Source organism: Delphinus delphis, chromosome 7, assembly GCF_949987515.2.
Source record: "Delphinus delphis chromosome 7, mDelDel1.2, whole genome shotgun sequence".
Classification (NCBI taxonomy): Eukaryota; Metazoa; Chordata; class Mammalia; order Artiodactyla; family Delphinidae; genus Delphinus; species Delphinus delphis.
In genome coordinates this window covers 62,942,517-62,956,942 of record NC_082689.1, presented here as the reverse complement: position 1 = coordinate 62,956,942, position 14,426 = coordinate 62,942,517, and positions in this window count along the sequence as shown.

Genomic DNA, 14,426 nt, shown 5'->3' with positions numbered 1-14,426 from the left:
AGTCTTTGCTTTGCTTCCCTAAAGACTTTACCCTCTGCAGAAAAGATAGGGCCTTCATCTGGACATCACAGGCAAGGTTTCTGTGGATTCTAGGTCTTTGTCTTCATTGCAATGTTGGTTTATCCTAATGTAGACCAGCCAGTGTGGTGGTGTCTGAAGCTCCTACTCAGTGGTATGGCCCAATGGTCCCGAACCTGGAGGTAGCCCCAACTCCCTCTGCCCCTGACCCCACTTCTCCCACAAGCTGGTTCTAATCTGAACAGCCCTTGTGATCCCCTTTGGCCCCGTGGACAGTCTGTCCCAACCCTGTGCCATGAATGGCCTTGGCTCCTGGAACTCCTCCAGGCCCTACCTGTTTGACCATTTAGAGTAAAAGACGTGACACATACAACCCTTCATGATGGGCTTCAAATCATGCTTCCTTTAAGATGATCGTGGGAACCAAAGTTAAAAGTAGTGAGTTGAGGGCTTCCCAGGTGGCGCAGTGGTTGAGAGTCCGCCTGCCGATGCAGGGGACACGGGTTTGTGCCCCGGTCCAGGAAGATCCCACATGCCGCGGAGCGGCTGTACCCGTGAGCCATGGCCACTGGGCCCGCGCATCCGGAGCCTGTGCTCCGCAACGGGAGGGGCCCCAGCAGTGAGAGGCCCGCGTACCGCAAAAAAAAAAAAAAAAAGTAGTGAGTTGAGTAACCTCAACATATTTTTAGATGCTTTATGCTCCCCCTTTAGAATTAACAATACCAAATAAGACTGTTTAATCACACTCTTAGCAAGTTGTAGCTTACAATTATCTGAATGAAATATTTTGAACTCCACAGCTATTTATCTTCTTCAGCACTCAGTACTTGGTCAGAATTTCTATTTTTGTTTTCCTCTCTAATGAGGAAAACCAGCCCAAAAATATACACACAGTTGCACACACAGTTATAAAAATTATGAGGGAACATCAATAATTGGAGAAGGGAGAGGAATAGGTGAAATTAATAAAGAAGAAGAAAATCAAAGAGACTCCTGATACAGAATAAAATTCATTAACAAGTGGTTGTGTCTTTGTAGCTGAGTCATCATTTGAACTGTCAAATGAATGTATTTCTCACTGGAGAGGGGCAGGCCTGCCTGAGGCCTTGGATGAATTGGCTTTGCTTGTCTCAGCTTCACGTGGGACACCTCCATTCTTAAAGTGATCTATCAGTCCTGGAAACATTCTTTTGCTGGGGTGGAAGAGGAGGCGGTAAGACATGGGTGGTTGTTCATCATCAGTCACAAGTTCACAGTAATCCATGCCATGTGGTTATAAATAGGGTGTGACAGGTTATCTACTACTCCCTAGCTTAAAGCAAGGCAATTTATTCTTAACTCAACATACATTGGCAACAAGGAACCAGTCTTACCAAATCAGTCCGTCATGCCTTTGGCCAGCAATCCAATAGCCACATATGACCAAGATCCAGTTCTCTACATAAGCTTGTCAATCCAGGTGGATGTTGGTAAACTAGTATTTTTAGCTTTGGGGAGAAAGAGCGAAGACAGACACATTATTTTTATTGCTATGTTGCAAATGGCTGTTGAGGGCTCCTCATTTCCACTCTTACTAACTCTAGGCAATGGCTTATGACACCAGGAAACTTAACTTGTGAAACAGTGCTGTAAAGGTGTGAGCTATCTAGACCTCATTCACTCATTCATGGCTTCTCGCTGACACTTGTCCAGGTGCATGTTTGAGAATGTCACGATTTTAAATAGCAATGATGAAGAGTGATTAAATAGGGGCCCCTGGTCATGAGCATCAAAACTCAAACTGACATACAGCAAAATATAGGACTTGCAGCCAAGTTCAACTTGCATGCAACTCTGACGGAGAAGTAGAGGCAGCTGTCCTAATACTAGAGACTCTCTTCCGATTCAGCCCAGGGGTTTCAGCAGACCTCGTGTCAGAGTCCACGCTCCTCTCTCCTGGGATGCAGTCAGGCATCCTTCCTTTAGACTACAGCCCATCCCACACTAGCTGGTTTGCCACATCCTCACTTCTTTATAGGGTATGGAAGGGTGGTTGCTTGCATTCTCAGGAATTCATTTCAAGATCTCACATGGTCCTTATGGGCATATTCTTTCTTTTTTTTTTAATTTATGTATTTATTTTGGCTGCGTTGGGTCTTTGTTGCTGCATGTGGACTTTCTCTAGTTGCAGCGAGGGGGGCTACTCTTCATGGCGGTGCGCAGGCTTCTCATTGCGGTGGCTTCTTTTTGTTGCCGAGCACAGGCTCTAGGCGCGGGCTTCAGTAGTGGCTCGTGGACTCTAGAGCTCAGGCTCAGTAGTTGTGGCACACGGGCTTAGTTGCTCTGTGGCATGTAGGATCTTCCCAGACCAGGGCTCAAACCCGTGTCCCCTGCACTGGCAGAAGGATTCTTAACCATTGTGCCACCAGGGAAGTCCCCTTATGGGCATATTCTAAGGACAGTCACTAGTTCTTGTTCTTCCTCTGGACTGTTGTATATGCCTTTATTTTTAATATAAATGAATGTGTGTGTAGTGTGTGTATGTGTGTGTGTGCACATGCATGCCAAGCAGAAACAAAACTCACAATGTATCATATTCTAAGTTATGGTATTTCCCTCTAAGTCAGAATTTAAGAAATTTTGTCTGGGGGACTTCCCTAGTGGCACAGTGGTTAAGAATCCGTCTGCCAGTGCAGGAGACACAGGTTCGAGCCCTGGTCTGGGAAGATCCCACATGCCTCGGAGCAACTAAGCCCGTGCGCCACAACTAGTGAGCCTGCACTCTAGAGCCTGTGAGCCACAATTACTGAGCCTGCGTGCCACAACTACTGAAGCCTGCACCTAGAGCCCGTGCTCCACAACAAGAGAAGCTACCGCAATGAGAAGCCCGCGCACCGCAACGAAGAGTAGCCCCCGCTCACCACAACTAGAGAAAGCCTGTGCGCAGCAACGAAGACCCAATGCAGCCTAAATAAATAAATAAAACCTCATTTAGACAACAAAAAAAAAAGAAATTATGTCTGGTGATCATGAGGTGATGACATACTAAAAAATGAAGAGCCACATACTGAGGGCAGCAGGGTGGAGAGATAGAGTCTGGGTCCTGATGATATACTTGAACCACTGAACCAACCTGAAACCAAATACCTCCATATTTCATGTACTGTGAAATCACTGCTCTTATTATTTAAGCCACCATTACTAGGATATTCTTTCATAGGCAGCTAGGTATATGCTAACAGAAACTCTTTACATTCCTAGAAAGCTCCAGAAATTAAATTGCATTATTACTTTTCAAGGAGGGACACAGGTACACAATTTTATACATTCTGAAGATTTCATCATAGAGAATTCAGAAAATGGCACAAGAAAATAAGTAAGAAAAAAAAAGGAAGTGACAACTCAACTAAGTGACTCTGCAATGATTCATCTCAAATCTTCATTCCAACAACTTCTCGTGGCCTCTCTGAGTGATTCCCCCACCTAAGTGATTACTGACTTCCCTCTCTTCCTTCAGCCTGATTCCTGATGTGTCACTGCCAGCTCAGATCCACTGGTAAAACATTAAGCTCTGCTCTTCTCCGTACTTCTACTTCCCGGAACCCTTTCTTCTCATCAGCCTTGTAAAATACCTATACCTGATACAGTCAACCATCCAAGGTGACAATTCGTCCATAACCTCACTGAGAAGGCCCCGGTGCAAATAAATGCTGCCTAGATTAGCCACATCTTGGCATGACCTTGTGATTGAGCTGGTTTCTCCAACCTCTGCTAAGATTTCTACAACTACTTAGAGCCTGAAAAAATAATCAGTTGTGCTCAAACTGGTTGCTGTAAGTAGCTCACAGTTAAGGAAGCTGTGCTGAAGAGTTTGGTGGCCAGTGAGGCATGGTTGTGGCTTTATATCAATGAGATCATAGGCAAGCCTGGTATTATTGACTATAATGTTTAAGGACCAGTCTTTAACACCTGATTATATTTGGTTTATTATTTGAGTGTTCTTGGACCATGTGTGATCAGACTGGTATCTGAATAAAATAACATAACGTATGATAAAAAATACTTACACCTTTTTCATGCATGAAACCCCATTTATCAATTCTAATATTTCCTATGATACCCTAAGTTTCAGAACATTCATATTTAGCTTTTATAATAAGGCTAAAATTCACAGCAATACTTAAGTTTATACATCTTTCCTCATAATTTCCAACGTTGCTTCTCAATTATCACCTTCAAATCTATAAGCCCCTGAACTACTTATAACTCCCAACACTGAGAAACCATTTCCTCTTGTCTTTACCCTCCTGCTGGATTCACATTTTTCAACTTCCCCTTGCAAGGGCCTGCAGCTGTGTTTTTCGACACAGCTGTTAGATTTTGTCGTAACTCCAATGACCTTTGCTCTCATTTTTATTTTACTCACATCATCATAACATTTCTGATAAATCCCTCTTTATAAACCTATGGCCTTTTGAACTTTTTAAACAATCTAATGGGTTTAAAAGGGGAAAGGTGGGGCAAGGGATAAATTAGGAGTTTGGGATTAACATATACACACTATATATAAAATAAATAACCAACAAGGACCTACTGTATAGCACAGGGAACTATAGTCAAAATTTTGTAATAACCTATAAGGGAAAAGAATCTGTAAAAGAATATTTTTATATATATACATCACTTTGCTGCATACCTGAAATTAACACAACATTGTAAATCAACTTCAATTGTAAATATCTCAATAAAAAAAACCTTTTTTTTTAATCTAATGGGTTTAGCTTCTCTCCTTCATGGTAATTCCTAGGTCAACTTGAGCGTAAAGAAGATTCCTCTCTTGCCCTTGGCTCATCTTGGCATTCAGTTCCTTCATCCCAGAGCAGTCTTTGAACAAAGTACATCATACTCCTGACACATATGAGGGGAAAGGGAAAGTAGGGGTTTACTCCCATTGCTGTAATGTGGACAGGTGCCCAAGAAATACTTAATACTGTTACCCCTTGGGAAAAATCACAATAGGACTGCTTCTGATCCCTAATCCACTCAATCTTTTATTTATTCATTCAACAAATATTCATTTATCAATGACTATTAGCTTAGCATCTCGATAGGCATTATGGATAGAGATGATGAGCAAAACAGGCGTGATCTCATGAAGTTTATAATCCAAAGGAGAACCAATAATAAATAATCACACAAGCATAGAAATGATGATAAAGGTCATAAAGTCTATTAAGGAAATGTTCAAGAGGCTATGGGAGAGTTGAGAACAGGGATTTAACTTAGATTGAGGATTTGGAGGAGGCTGGCCTGAGAAAGAGAGGGTGAAGGGATTGGCCAGGAAAAGAGTAGAAAGAAGAGGACAACAGTTAGGGGAAAATAGTTCATACAAAAGCCCTACGTCAGGAGAGAGCCTGTAGATTTGAATGACTAAAAGGACCCCACTGTGGCTGGAGAGTGATGAGAAAGGGAGAGAGTGGCACGGCCTGTGGCTGGACAGGTGGGTGGAAGGCTAATCACACAGGACCTTGAAAGCCACACTCACGAGTTACGATTCAGCAGAAGAGTAATGGGATCTGATTTTCATTATTAAACATTCACTCATGGCAGGGTGAGTTGAAGGGGGCAAGCATGGAAGCAGAGAAACAGGTAGAAGGCTATGGAGTAATACAGGCAAAATATGATATGGCAGCTTATCTTATGATGCTAATAGTGGAGTTGTCAAGAACTGGCCACTTTTAAGAAATATATATAGGGTTAATTATTACTTATTAATTATCAAAATTAATAGAATTTGTGGGTCAAGAGGAGTGGAGAGTCAAGGATGACTCCAAAATTTCTAGAATAAATGAATAGATGGATAGAACTGTCATTTACTAAGATGGGGAAGAACTGAGGAGAAAAATAATTGTAAGTGTAAGAACTAAGTGTTCAGTTTTTTATAAGTTTATTTTGAGATATTGTGAGATATTAAGGACAACTGTGAATAGCAGTTGGGTCTGGAATTCAGCAAGTAACCATGGACTGGAGATGTTAATTTTGGAGTCTTTGGAGTACCTGCAGTATTTATGAGTTTGGAAGAATATAAAATCCCCTTGGGCTTCCCCGGTGGCGCAGTGGTTGAGAGTCCGCCTGCCGATGCAGGGGACATGGGTTCGTGCCCTGGTCCGGGAAGATCCCACATGCCGCGGAGCAGCTAGGCCCATGAGCCATGGCCGCTGAGCCTGTGCGTCCGGAGCCTGTGCTCTGCAGTGGGAGAGGCCACAACAGTGAGAGGCCCGCATACCGCAAAAAAAAAAAAAAAAAAAAAAAATACCCTTGGAGAGTATAGAATGAAAAAAAATTTTTACAATTGATTCCTGAAGGACTCCATCATTTAAGGTTGGGCCAAAGGAGACTAAAAACTGACTTCTAGAAATGTTGATTAAAAACCAGAAGGGTCTATAGTAGTGGATTCTGTTAACTAAGTTTTCAGATAATCAAGCATCTTTTCAGCATTTATCAGAGAATCAGAAATTGAGCCAGAAAAAAAAAATCCTGCCATTATCCTCTATAATCATCAAAGAAGAAAGTATGTTAGACTGCAAAAGTTGTTTTTTTCACTGTTAACATTTGGCTGCTTATTATTCCAGTCCTTTTCTGTGCACTTAAAATTGATATGCATTTAAAAATAAACTTTATAAATATACACCGTATTTAATTTTATATCATCCTTTTCCACAGCACTGTAACAGTTTCCTATGTTATTACATATTCATCAAAAACAAGGTTTATAAAACCTGCATTATAGTCTCTGATATAGATTTAACACAATCCGTTTAACCACCATGCTCAACATAGATTATCGCACTTTTTTTTTTTTTTTTTTTTATTGCGGTACGTCACTGCTGTGGCCTCTCCCGTTGCGGAGCACAGGCTCCGGACGTGCAGGCTCAGCGGCCGTGGCTCACGGGCCCAGCCACTCCGTGGCATGTGGGATCCTCCCGGACCGGGGCACGAACCCGTGTTCCCTGCATCGGCAGGCGGACTCTCAACCACTGCGCCACCAGGGAAGCCTCGATTATCGCACTTTTTAAAAAAGTTTGAATGTACTTTTAAGACGTATGAATGATGACAAGTAGATAAATATTTGATAAATGTTTGGCTGCAAATTTGATTATACCCTTAGGATAATTACTAAAAGGGGAATTACTGAGGCTCAGGACTCAAGCATTTTCAAGGTTCTAGAAATGCATTTTTTTCTTAGGAAAAAACACTGTTCACAGTTGCAGCAACACTGAATATTATCATTAAAACTTTAATTTTAATTACATTTTAATTAAATTTAAGATGTAATAGAAATAATATCTCATTCTGCTGTTTTTTTTTTAATTAAAGTGTAGTTGATTTGCAATATGGTGTTGGTTTCAAGTATACAGCAAGGTGATTCAGTTATGCATATATATATATTCTTTCTCAGATTCTTTTTCATTACAGGTTATTAAAAAGATATTGAATATATTTCCATACGCTATACAGTAAATCCTTGTTGTTTATCTATGTTATTTATAGTAGTGTGTATCTATTAATCCCATACTCCTAATTTATCCCTCCCCCCTACCTTTCCACTTCAGTAACCATGAGTTTGTTTTCTCTGTCTCTGCAGCATTTTATTTTATTTTTTTAATTTAATTTTTTTTATTGGAGTATAAATGCTTTGCAATGTTGTGTTAGTTTCTGCTGTACAATGAAGGGAATCAGCTATATGTATACCTATATCCCCTCCCTCTTGGACCTCCCTCCCACCCCACCTCCCACCCCCTGCCCCATCCCACCCATCTAGGTCGACACAGAGCACCGAGTCTGCTATCCAACTGGAGATATACAAAAGGGATTCAAGCGTCATCCAAGTGGACTGGTAACACCAATGAAGATGGCAGAATAGCGACCACAAGGGGCTTGTCCCTCTCCAGAAACATCAAATTATCTGGCAAAAACTGTAAGGATCAACCTTATTGGAACTCTGGAAAACAGACAAAGCTTTACAGCAACCAAGTAAACATTTAACCAGAAGAAGGCCACTAAAACATAGAGAACTCTGTGGCATTTTAACTTAGCCTTGCCCCGCCCTTCTCCCCACATGGTGGTCTTCAAGATAACAGTTTGAGTTCCAAGTACGAGTACCTGGTACTGGAGGGAGTAGAGAAAACCTTGTTCCCAAGGAATCACGTTTGTTTTGATGTGTCTATGGGTTCCTTGAAGAACAACACAAGAAGCCTGTCTTGCTTCACCTATCTTGGAATGCCCTCAGGGTGGAGGACGTTCCTCGAAAATATTGGCAGCCAAATGAACAAGCTGCTGCCACCTAGGACAAAAATCAACAGTTGAAGCAAACAATAGACGTGACAAAAGGAAGAAAAAGCTGGGGCATAAGATTCTGGGGAATAAAGGCTTTGCAAAACTTCTGAGTATACCAGGGAATCTAGAAAGCCATGCACATGCCCAGGGCATCATGAATGCTCAGAAAAGACTTAGAAAAGACTGTAAGCTTTCACTTTTTTGCTGGGGGCAGGGGCTTATCGCAGCATGCAGGATCTTAGTCCCCCAACCAGGGATCAAACCCATGCCCCCTAGAGTGGAAGCACAGAATCCTAACCACTGGACCGCCAGGGATTTCCCCACTTTTAGCTGAACTTTAGGCTCAGCGTAAGCAGGAAGTGAAGGCTAATTCAGAGTTGTAAATGGCCTGGCTAAGCACTGAGGATTGGCCCAACACAGAGCCAATCTGCAAAGACCTGGAGACAATTTTCTTTTCATTTCTTTTCTTTTTTTCTTGGTTCCAGTCACTTAAAGAAGTCACTATCAAACAACTAGCTGACTACTAAGCTAAAGAAATGGAGACTTCAGAGATCCAACAAAGAATACATTCTTTACAAAAATAGCTTAGAAAAGTCACTAAACAAACAACTACAACCCACAGCAAGGACCAACAACAGATTCTAGGAAGAAGAGTGTTTGATTTTCAGAGTTTTCTGTTTAGAAAGAATAGTTTTCTTTCAACAAAGGGCGCAGGAACAACTGGATATCCACACGCAAAAGAATAAAATTGGACTCCTACCTCACACCAAACACTAAAATTAACTCAAAATAGAACAAAGACCTAAATATAAGAGCAAAAATTATAAAACTTGGAAGAACATATATAAGCAAATCTTCACGACCTCAGTTTTGCTGCGGTGTCTTAAATATGATACCCAAAGCATAAGCAACAAAAGAAAAAATAGAAAAATTAGACTTTATCAAAATTAAAAACTTTTTTGCATCAAAGGACACTATCAAGAGAGTGAGATGACAATCCACAAAATGGGAGAAAATGTTTTCAAATCATATATCTGATATGGATCTAGTATCTAGAATATGTAAAGAACACTTGTAACTCAACAACAAAAAGATAAACAACCCAATTAAAAAGCAGGCAAGGGACTTTGAATAGACATTTCTCCAAAGAAGAAACACAAATGGCCAGGTAGTACATGAAAAGATACTCAACATCTTTAGTCATTAGGGAAATGCAAATCAAAATCACAATGAGATACCACTTTACACCCACCAGGCTGGCTAAAATTAAAATGACAGGTAATAAAAAGTTCTCACAGGGGTGTGGAGAAATTAGAACCCTCATACATTGCTAGTGGAAATGTAAAATGGTGAAGCCATTGTAGAAAACAGTTCAGTGCTTCCTCAAAAGTTAAACATAGAATTACCATATGACCCAGAAATTCTACTCCTAGGTATATATATATTTTAAAAAACAATAGACATACAAAAAAAACTGTACAAGGATGTTCATAGTAGCTCTATTTATAATAGCCAAAAGCAACCCAAATATTCATCAACAGATGAATAGTTAGACAAAATGTGTTATAACCATACAATGGAACATTATTTGGCTACAAAAAGGAGTGAAGGGGCTTCCCTGGTGACGCAGTGGTTGAGAGTCTGCCTGGCGATGCAGGAGACACGGGTTCATGCCCCGGTCTGAGAGGATCCCACGTGCCGCGGAGCGGCTGGGTCCGTGAGCCATGGCCAATGGGCCTGTGCGTCCGGAGCCTGTGCTCCGCAGCGGGAGAGGCCACAACAGTGAGAGGCCCGTGTACCAAAAAAAAAAAAAAAAAAGAAACCGCCTGCCAATGCAGGGGACATGGGTTCAAGCCCTGGTCCGGGAAGATCCCACATGCCACGGAGCAATTAAGCCTGTGAGCCACAACTACTGAGCCTGTGCTCTAGAGCCCGTGCTCCACAACAAGCGAAGCCACCACAATGAGAAGCCTGCGCACCGCATCGAAGAGTAGCCAGCACTCCCTACGACTAGAGAAAGCCCGAGCTCAGCAACGAAGACCCAACAGAGCCAATACATAAATAAAAATTTAAAAAATTTTTAAAAATAAAAAGAAATACATGGGCCAGATTGGTTTTCTTGACTAATATCCAAAACACATGAATTGACGTTGGGTGCTGTTGTCTTGCAAATACAGGCTCAATTCCATAACCATAGGGAAAGCATTTGATGCACTTTATAAATAACAATGAGGCATCTTACTTTTTAGACATCATTATGGCAAAAGAACAGAGACAAATTGAAAGCATATTTAGAGTGTAAAACACCTACAGCAAAACTATACCTTCCATTAGGTAAGCAGTCTGTTCTTAACAAGATATTCATCTCAGGCACAGGTTATGAGACTGGAAGCTAATCTAGTATGGGCCCCTCTTCTGTAATGCTTTAATTCAGTTTTGAATTTTCATTCAGGAGAACATTGATAAAATAGATATGTTTAATATCTCAAAGTCAGTCTTTCTTTTTAATTTACGTAATTTCTTTAAAAAATTTGCAAAAAATTTTATATAAATAACAAAGTGTGGTTATATCATGTTTTAAGCTTTCTATAATGGAATATTTCAAGCATACATAAAAGTAGACAAATTAGTATCCTGAAGTCCCACGTACGCATCACCAGCCCAGCCACACTCTCATTCATTCCTCCCACTTCCATAGTATTTTGAAACAATTCCCAGACATCATATTTCATCCACTAACATTTCAGTAATTAACCTAAATGATAAGGACTCCTTTACTGATAACTCTAATACCATCATAATATCTGAAAAATTAACAAAAATTACTTAATGTAATCAACTATCCCAGTTAATTTGTTTATTTTTTGTTTATTTATTTTTGGCTGCATTGGGTCTTCATTGCTGCGCGTGGGCTTTCTCTAGTTGCAGGGAGCGGGGGCTACTCTTTGTTGCAGTGCGTGGGCTTCTCATTGCGGTGGCTTCTCTTGCTGCAGAGCACGGGCTCTAGGCACGCAGGCTTCAGTAATTGTGGCACATGGGCTCAGCAGTTGTGGCACACGGGCTTAGTTGCTCCGCGGCATGTGTGATCTTCCCTGACCAGGGCTCGAACCCGTGTCCCCTGCATTGGCAGGTGTATTCTTAACCACTGCGCCACCAGGGAAGCCTATCCCAGTTAATTTAAATTCCAGTCTCATAAAAATTGCCATAAATAGATTTATTGTTATTTTAAAGTATGTCCCCTCAGGATCCAGATAAGGTCTGCATACTGCAATTGGTTATATCTTTTAAGTCTCCTTTAATCGGTAGATTCCCTCTCCACTATTTTGTGTGTGTTCATTTTTACTGAATAAATCAAGTAGTTTGTCCTTAAGATTCCCTCATTGGTTTATTGATTATAACCCCCAAGATATAGTTTGACTTGTTTCCCCTATTCTCTATATTTCCTATAAATTGGTAATTGGATATAAAGGCTCTATGAGATTCAAGGGGTTTTTGGTGGCGGGGTTGGTGTTTGGTTTTTTGGGTGGTTGGGGATATGGCAGGACTTTTTCCTAGCTGGCACTGTGTTGCGTCATATCATTTTCATTGCAGTCTTTTTTTTTTTAATTATTTATTTAGTTTTGGCTGCGTTGGGTCTTCGCTGCTGCGTGCGGGCTTTCTCTAGTTGCAGTGAGTGGGGGCTACTCTTCTTTGCAGTGCGTGGGCTTCTCATTGCAGTGGATTCCCTTGTTGCAGAGCACAGGTTGTAGGCATGCAGGCTTCAGTAGTTGTGGCACATGGGCTCAGTAGTTGTGGCTCGCGGGCTTTAGAACCCAGGCTCAGTAGCTGTGGCACACGGGCTTAGTTGCTCCGCAGCGTGTGGGATCTTCCTGGACCAGGGCTCGAACCTGTGTTCCCTGCACTAGCAGGGATTCTTAACCACTTTGCCACCAGGAAAGTCCCCAGTGCAGTCTTTTAAAAATATCTTTTCCAGGAATTCCCTGGTGGTCAACTGGTTAGGACTCTGTGCTTTTGAGGGCCTGGGTTCAATCCCTGGTCAGGGAACTCCTGCAAGCCACACAGCACAGCCAAAAAAAAAAATCATATATATATATATATATATATATATATATATGTATATATATATATATACACACACATACACACACACACACACACACACACACACACACACACATATATATACACATATATATGTATCTTTTCCTTTTTCTCTTGTTTCATCCTCTCTTTGTTTCACCTACACCACCCATCTACAAGTGACCCATATTAACAACCCAGGGCATATCCCTCCATAGTTTCTCCCTGTTCACTTAAATATCTTTACACACGTGCACATAGAGATTCCCTGTCTACTTTACAAAAGTGAGGTCATGGAAAGCCTTCCAAGCCAAGTGGTAGAGCTGTAATTTGTTCTATTTAATGGCTTTAAAATAATATTCCATGTACACATCTACCATGATTTACTCAGCCATCCCACTTTTGGTGGCAATCACTTTGCTCTTTGGCAATCCTGGATCTTGTTGCCACCTCTGGTTCATATGTACATGTATACTGGCTTTGTTTTTTTGTTTTTTTTTTGCAGTACGCGGCCCTCCCACTGTTGTGGCCTCTCCCGCTGCGAAGCACAGGCCCCGGACACGCAGGCTCAGCGGCCATGGCCCACGGGCCTAGCCGCTACGCGGCACATGGGATCCTCCCAGACCGGGGCACGAACCCACGTCCCCCGCATCGGCAGGCAGATTCCCAATCGCTGCGCCACCAGGGAAGCCCCTGGCTTTGTTTTTATAAAATGGATTCCCAGCAGTGGGATTGCTGGGTCAAAAAGTAATATGTATTTTTTATTTTAATAGATGTTTCCAGTTAGCTTTCAAAAAAAGGCTGTAGCGGTTCACATATCCACCAGCCAAGGATGAGATCACCCTTTCTCTGACAATATAAAACAGTCTCAAGGAGCAAAAAATAGTCACAGATGAGAGTCACATGTTGGGAGCCAGCAAGGGGCAGGGGTCATTCAAGGAGAGGAAAAAGCTCTGTGGACTTCCTTCATCAACAATTAATGAGCCAATGGTGAGTGATTCCTCAATAGGAAAGGCCCTACTTATTTATCCTTGCATCTCATGAGCCTAACACAGAGTGGCATAGAACAAACAGCTCAGAAGACCTTAAAACAGGGTCTGAAGACAGTTATCTCTAACTACCAAATGTTGTTTTTAACTCCTCTCCATTTCCTGATCCCAGTGAGTTCTTTCCTACTGGATGGCACTTGTATATCATCAAGCATCTGCTCATAATTTCCTTTGATTCTTTATCATCTCAGTTAAGATTCTGGGAAAAGGAAGTTGTCTTGGAAAGGAAGAAACCAGTAAACTTAGCAAGAGGATCATTCTTAAGCCAGGGGATAAAAAAATGTTTAATGCTCTACGTGTGTTGGTCACACCAGAAGGAGTAACCACCACCCTCCGTGAGAGTCACATTTTTCTTACTAAACCTCCACCCTTATTTCTCGCAAGTCTCCCTGTTGCTGAGAATCCCCAGTGTTTCTGATCTTTTCCCTCCATTCTCACCCACCTTCTCTTGCTCCATGTGCCTCGACGGGACAATGCTCACCAATATGATACTCCTCACCCCACCTTTCAAACCAAGACCTCTTGTTTGAGTAAGTTAAAATGACGTGTGTTCTGCAAATAAGAAGAATCTTTCTTCAAATAATCTACCAAATGTTCCCATGACTCAGTCCCTTATTATTATACCTAAATATCTTACAGTGTAGGGGAACAAAAGATTAGCCCAGCTTCATCTTACAGCTGGGACAGTCAGGAAATGCCAAATGAATAACAAAGCTCCTGGTTTAGACCAAGCCTGGCTATGCATTTATGAACAGCATTTGCAATTCAGCTCCTCGCATGTCAGAGGCATTGTTGGTGTAGTCGGGGGAACCTTTATAGTGGAAATAAGAGAGCTGCCTGTTGACAAAGGAAGGAGGTAGAAATGACAGCCTGTACTGTTTTTACCAGGAAGCCATAAATCCAATTCATTATTTGTTATTCAGAGAAACGCACTCCACTGAGAGCGACCTTGGAGAGAGGACT